We start from the raw sequence: 7,720 nt of genomic DNA on the forward strand, positions 1-7,720 counted from the left end.
GACCTGGGTTCAATTTCCTGAGTGGTGAAGATCCCCTGGACAAGGAAATGGCAACGCACTCCAGTATTCATGCCAGGGAAATCCCATGGACAGAGGACCCTGGTTGATTACGGTCCACAGGATTGCAAAAGAATCAAGCACAAATTAGTGACTAAATAACAAAATCAGGGGTCTTTCCCCATCATTCCCTCTTGCTGGCCACTGTTGAATATGATTTTAAAACTGGAGATTTGGAGTTGTAATTGGAAATCAGAAATATATATTACTTTTCCAATTGAAGGAGAAATCTGTAAACTCAGTCCATGAATGTTTAAAATCTTAGAACTTCATTAAGTTGTGATGACTACAGTGAGACAGTTAAAGCTGAGAAATAGAAGCTCAGCCTTCTCTCCCCAGCAAGACAGCTGCCAGATGACGCTGTGCTCTGAGCTTGTTCTCTTGGCCTCTGTTCTGCTCGTCTCCTGCATGCAGAGCAAGAAAACTTAAAAAGCTATTAGAGTGTGGGGGAGTCAGATATCCAATGGCAAAAATTTACCCCAATCCCACAAAGAAGGCAACCCTTTTTCTTTTAAATTGGAAATTTTAAGGAAAGATTTATGGACCTTTGGGTTTATAAAACCACCTGGCGCTTCATAGTTTGCAGGCTGGTTGCTTTGAGAGTTCAAAGTTTGGACTGACCACACCACTACTGCTACCGCTCCCTCCTTCTTGAATAGTTCAGTTTCGTTTCTACATTGATACCTAAGAAGCTAGGCTTTTGTTTGTTTTTTAATTTCTCTTTTTTTCTCTCTTGTTTTTTTTTTAAATTTAATTTTATTATTATTATTATTTTTTACTTTACAATATTGCATTGGTTTTGCCATACATCAACACAAATCCACCACAGATGTACACGTGTTCCCAATCCTGAACCCCACTACCACCTCCCTCTCCATACCATCCCTCTGGGCTTTTAAATTTATTGGACAACTTGTAAAAATTGGTAGGATTTAGAGGAATGTACCTGTTACTTTTTAAGGACATTTTTACTGTTTGACCCTTTTTGCATTAAGGATTCCAGTTGGTGACCTCTGAGTTTCCACTTAACTTGGCTTCCTTATGGAAGCACTGCGTAATTTGGGTTTTGTTCTAGCAGTTGGTGACCTTTGACCCCTCTCAGTAAAGTGTTTATGCTGAGGAGGGCTTGAAAAGGGTTTTCAATGGGATATTTCCAACCTCTTCCAAGCTAAAGTATTCTTCCTCTCAGCAGAGCAAAGTCTTATATAGAAATGGTTTCCATTCTTTATAGAGTGTTCTGGTGGAGCAACTCAGATCAAAGGCTTGATATTTGAAAAATGCACATTCACATTGCAGAGCAAAAAAAAAAAATGTTATGCAAGTCAATAGTATCACTTCAGAGTGACTAAAGTGTGTTCTCAATTTCAAAAGAAAATGGAGAAAATGAGAACAGGGTGTATAACTTTTTTCTGCCTAATTGTATTTTTAACTGAGGTGAAATCTCAAATATCCCTTTACTGCTAATGACAGGTCTCCAAGGACTCTGGGTGCAGGGCAATCTGCTTATTAATTGCTTGTATCTGTGATAATCTTGTACATTTAGATTACAAGGGTGACAAACTTTGATCCACCTCACACTTTTAGAATGCAAATTAGTTACACTTTATTAAAGGAATAGCATTTTAGGGAAGAATATAAAATGAGAAACAGAGATAATGTGGATTAGCCCTTTAGATACCTTTAGTCCCAGAAAATTGGTGGTATTCATAGAATGTTTTACTGTTGTTGCTATAGTATTTGTTGAGTACCCATTTTATGGATGTCTGTCACGCTTCTAGGTAGAGTATAACTGTATCCTTAGATTACACAACATTTTAGGGATAGGGCTGTTTATTTTTTTCTTTGCATTTTCAACATAGTTTATGATAACATTAGAAAAAGTCTCATGTGCGCATCTATGCATGCAAATATTTTAGCGTATTATATCGGTACTTACTTGACATATGTATCTTGCACACATTATCTGATTTGCTAGAAACTAAGTATTAACCATATTGTGATGAAAATTACCTCTCCTGACAACTCTTTCTTTCCCCATATTCTTTCCTGAAATGATGATGCTGAACTATAATATTGTGTAAGTCTATGTTCAGAATGTAAAGCTCAAAACATGAGGCTCAGAGATTGACTCTTGAGGTCTGATCTCTTCCTTAACTTTGCCTTAACCCATTAGACATTATGTCAGCGGTTAAGCAAGGCAATATGTTTCCTTCCACAACAGTAGCTCTTATTTTGCTTCTCAAACTCTGATAAATCTATTTGTTTGCATCCTCTTTCCAACACAATGCTAACATGTCAAAGTTCATATGTAGACTGAGATGAAAACTGAATTGTGGATCTTAAATGATACTACACAGTCATTTGTTTGGAAAATGGGGAGACTCCAGATTGAACAGATATGATACACAGACATTTTACTAAAGTGGTTCTGGATTTGACTCTTCTATGACTGAGTCTTGTTTACTAGACCTGCTTTTCATTTCTACTTAAACTCCAAAAGTGCTTCAGAGATTTTATCAGGTTCTTTTGAATTTGCTTTTAGCTAATCCCCTTAGACACAGTTTATAGACTAAGGGGGAACCTCCCAAAATTTTGCAGAATGAAATTGCATCCCCTAAAATTGTTACTTCTTGTATTGCTCAGTGACTAATTGGTGTAAGAAAACAGGCTGACTTGGGCTGTTTTCTTTCCTACTGTAAGATCCAGATGTGCTACAATTAAGACACATTGCAACCAAGTAAATAAAAATGCTAAAAAAAAGAAATGTTGGGATCTTTGCCACATAGTGGCTTTAAGTATGAACCTTGGAGTCCTGTAGCCCTTGTACGTACTCTCACTCCACCACACACTAGCTCTGAATCTTTAGGCCAGCCTTAATTTACTTCTCTCCATAATGCCATTGAAACTAGTGTCCACCTCATAGAGTTGCATAAAAATTAATGAAGATAATGCAAGAAAAACATTTCAGAGAAAGACCAGAAGATAAATGCTTGACCAATGTTTGTCCCTTCACATTTTCTTAGTGTGAAGTTACAACGAGGGAGACTTGTCAAGCAAAATCAGCCACCGGGCTGTGTAGTGAACGGCTCAGCCTCATCCAAAGGGAAGTCTGGACTTTGCCCTTGTTTCCTGGGAGCTCCTCTCCAAACCCTTAGGTTGTTTCCTCTGGGAAAGGGTGACTGAAGGCGTTAAAGTTTGACCCTGAGAAAAGCGCTATTGTTTATGTGAGGGTTTTGGGCCAGTCTGATAAGAATGTAAACAGGGTGATTTAGAGTAAAAACTTTGGGCCACAAGAATGATGTGATTCAGGATGGGGGTTTTGGTCATGCAGTATCACCTGAACCTCTAGAGAGGTTAGAGCCTGAGATCAGCTGTATGGACCGTCAGTCATGCCTTGGCGATGGAACCCCAGTAAAAGTTCTGGACACACAGCTTGGAGTGAGCTCCCGTGTCTGCAAGTGCTCACTGCCAGCACATTGGTGCTGGGAACACAAAGCTGTGCATTACACCCTGGGAAGAGGAAACCAAAGTTCCATGTTTCACACTTTCTTTGACTCTGCCCTATATGCCTACATTCCTTGCCTACAATCCATGGGGTCACAAGTAGTTGGGCATGACTGAGTGAAGAAGCATAGCAGTGTTCATTTCAGCACTGTTTACAATAGCCAGAACATGGAAGCAACCTAAATGTCCATCAACAGAGAAATGGACAAAGAAGATGTAGTGTAGATATACAATGTAATGTTACTCAGCCACAAGAAGGAACAAAATAATGCTATCAGAAGCAATATGGATGGACTTGGATATTTTCATACCAAGTGAAGTAAGTCAGAGAAAGACAAATGCATAAGATATCACTGATATGTGGAATAATAAAAAAATGGTACAAATGAACTTATTTACAAACAGGAAGAGAGTCAAAATGTAGAAAATAATCTTATGGTTCCAAGAGGAAGAAGGGAGGGATGAATTGTGACATTGGGATTGACGTATACACACTAATATATATAAGGTAGATAACTAATAAGGACCTACTGTATAGAACAGGAAACACTACTCAACTCTCTATAATGAGCTACTTGAGTTCAGTTCAGTTCAGTTCAGTCTCTCAGTCATGTCCAACTCTTTGCAACCCCATGAACTGCAGCAAGCCAGGCCTCCCTGTTCATCACCAACTCCCGGGGTCTACACAAACTCATGTCCATTGAGTCGGTGATGCCACCTAACCATCTCGTCCTCTGTTGTCCCCTTCTTCTCCTGCCTTCAATCTTTCCCATCATCAGGGTCTTTTCAAATGAGTCAGCTCTCGCATCAGGTGGCCAAAATATTGGCGTATCAGCTTCAACATCAGTCCCTCCAATGAACACCCAGGACTGATCTCCTTTAGGATGGACTGGTTGGATCTCCTGGCAGTCCAAGGGACTCTCCTTTTCCAACACCACAATTCAAAAACATCAATTCTTCGGTGCTCAGTTTTCTTTATAGTCCAAGTCTCACATCCACACATGCCTACTGAAAAAAACCATAGCCTTGGATAGACGAACCTTCATTGACAAAGTAATGTCTTTGCTTTTTAATATGCTTTCTAGGTTGGTCATAACTTTCCTTCCAAGGAGTAAGCGTCTTTTAATTTCATGGCTGCAATCACCACCTGCAGTGATTTTGGAGCCCAAAAAATAAAGTCTGACACTGTTTCCACTGCTTCCCCATCTATTTGCCATGAAGTAATGGGTGGGACTGGATGCCATGATCTTAGTTATCTGAATGTTGAGCTTTAAGCCAACTTTTTGCTCTCTTCTTTCATTTTCATCAAAAGGCTCTTTAGTTCTTCTTCACTTTGTGCCACAAGTGTGGTGTTATCTGCATATCTGTGGTTATTGATATTTCTCCTGGCAATCTTGATTCCAGTATGTACTTCATCCAACCCAGCGTTTCTCATGATGTACTCTGCATGTAAGTTAAATAAGCAGGGTGACAATATACAACCTTGACATACTCCTTTTCCTTTTTGGAACCCGTCTGTTGCTCCATGAGAAAAGATTCTAAATAAGAAAGGTGGGAGGGTAGTTCAGGATGGGGAACACGTGTACACCTGTGGTGGATTCATGTTGATGTATGGCAAAACCAATACAATTTTGTAGAGTAAAAACAATAAAAATAAATAAATGATAAATGGGAAAAAATAAATAAAGTTACACTAAAAGAAAGAATGGATATACATACATGTATATCTTATTCACTGTTCAACAAAAACTGACATTTATAGCATTGTAAATCAATTTTTCTGCACTAAAAACAAAAATAGAATTAAAAATAAATCGAAGATCTGGAATAAACTATAACCACAGGTATAACAGGTTTCAGTGAGCTCTTGCAGTCCTAGCTGATGATGGAACCCAAGAATGGTCTTGGGAGATCCCCAAACTTGTAATTGCTATCCAAAGTGAATAAAGTCTTGAGGACTTTCCACACTGAAATTTGTATCTGTCAAAGGCCCTTTTCTTCAGATGCATGGCCATGATGTTTCCATGTTGGTCAACTGGTACTTTGTCTAAGAACTCAGTGATTAACTCATATTTCAAATAGGAACATGTATAGGAGGGGGGTGGATTGCTCAATAAATTATAACCAAGGAAGATCCTGGAGATACTCCTATTTTGTTGTGAAATCCATCAAGGAGTTTGCCATCTCAGACCTTCCACCTGGAGCTGCTGGTCCTTATTAAACTTCATTAGTCCTTGGCTTCCTATCAGCACTGCAGAGCATTCAGTATGGATGAGGCATTGGGTTAGCTTAGACAAGTCTCCTCATTGGGTGCCAAGGTCTGAATGCTTGTGGTCTCCCATAATTCATATGTTGAAAACCTAATCACCAAAGGGATGATTTTAGGAGGTGGGGCCATTGGAAAATGATTAGGTCATGAGGAGAGAGGCCACATGAGGGGACTTGGGCTCTTATGAAAGAGGCCTGAAATACTTGCTCATCCCTTCTATTTAGGGATATGTCCTGGAAGAGGCTCTCACTCAGTCAACCATGCTGGCACCCTGATCTTGGACTTCTAACCTCCAGAACTGTGCCAAATAACATGGTTTATAAACTACCCAGCCTCTGGCATTTTGTAACAGCAGTCTGCGTGCACTAAAACACTGAACGTGATTAAATGGGGGAAAAAAGTGTAAATCTTGTTTTCCCTTCCAAGTCATAAATGTGGAACAAGTAGTATAGATATTCAATTTCTGAGGGACGTGATAAGATATTCCATAGAATTATACATTTCTTGTAGTTCTTTGCCATGCTCACATGGGAAGATATTTTCTTAGATATAATTAACATTTAAACCAATAGGTTGTGGATTTTATGCAATGAGTTGAGGGTGTTAAGAGCAAAGACAGAGGTTTCCCAAAATAAAGGCAATTCAGCCTGAAGACAGCACCATTACTGATACCCCAGTCGTTAGCCCGTCAGCATAAAGATGAATCAACTGGACCCTAAGGCCTGTCACTGGGCTCTCATCAGAATCCTAAGTTAGCTGCTCTTTGACTTGGAAAACTTAACTTCAATTCTCTAGTGCTTGGTTTTCTCAACTGGAAAAGGAAAATTAGAGTAGAAAATCCTTGACATTTCCAAAGAGTATGCAAATCTCTGTATAAAACATGATTCCAAACTGAAGTTTTATTCTTTTTCCCGAAAAGAAAATTATCACTTGGTTGTGCAGCTTCCCAGTTTGGATCTCTTATACTTCTCATTATCTTCTCTATCCCACAGTATATTTCTCTAGCTTAGCTTTCAGAAAAAACCTTGATAGAAATAATTACTTGACTGTTATGGAATATTACTTTTATCTTTGATTTTCCACCGAAAAGCAGGAGTTGTAGTTAAGCACACTAGTGAGAGAAACTGTTTCTAAATGTCAGGATGTCAACATAGGAAGTTTGCTGTGTATAGTTACTCAGTCATGTCAAACACTTTATGACCCCCCTGGACTGATGGACCCCTTGGACTACAGCCCGCCAGATTCTTCTGTCCATGGGGATTCTCTCAGCAAGAGTACTGGAGTGGTTTGACATGCCCTCTCCCAGGGATCTTCCTGATCAGGGATGGAACCCAGATCTCCTGTAGGCAGGCCGACTCTTTACTGTCTGAGCTGCCAGTTGATAATAAAATAGGTGTTGAAGTATACAGAAGATGTGTGATTTTTCTACTTTTGTCTCCTGCAACAGTGGGTTTTTTCCCAGCTAACATATCAGTCCTGTTTCTATTTACCTGAATGCTATCTAGAATGCAAGTTCTCTCTAAAAGAAACAAATCAACACAAAAGGAACTTTCATCTGGAATAACAGTTAAGATTTTGTCCGGTTGTCAGTTTATCCAAAATACCAGAGGCTGGGTATTTGCTTTTAATTATAATATTTACCTCAGAAAGAACAAATGGCTGGCCAGTTTCTGCCATGTTTGATACTCAATAGTAACTTCAGGGCAGTTGGCGTAATCTTGTAGATGCAAGGGAACTGAATTAAAGGAGTGGGAATTGGTGTTGTTCAGATAAGTAATTGTAATATAAGTCAGAATGTGGTCAGTGAGATAAAAATGGTGAGAATGAAATTAGGAAGCCATAAGGAGGAAGATGGCACTTTCATCCAAGAAAACTAGGTAACATTCATCA

This window comes from Capricornis sumatraensis, chromosome 22, assembly GCF_032405125.1.
Source record: "Capricornis sumatraensis isolate serow.1 chromosome 22, serow.2, whole genome shotgun sequence".
Lineage (NCBI taxonomy): Eukaryota > Metazoa > Chordata > Mammalia > Artiodactyla > Bovidae > Capricornis > Capricornis sumatraensis.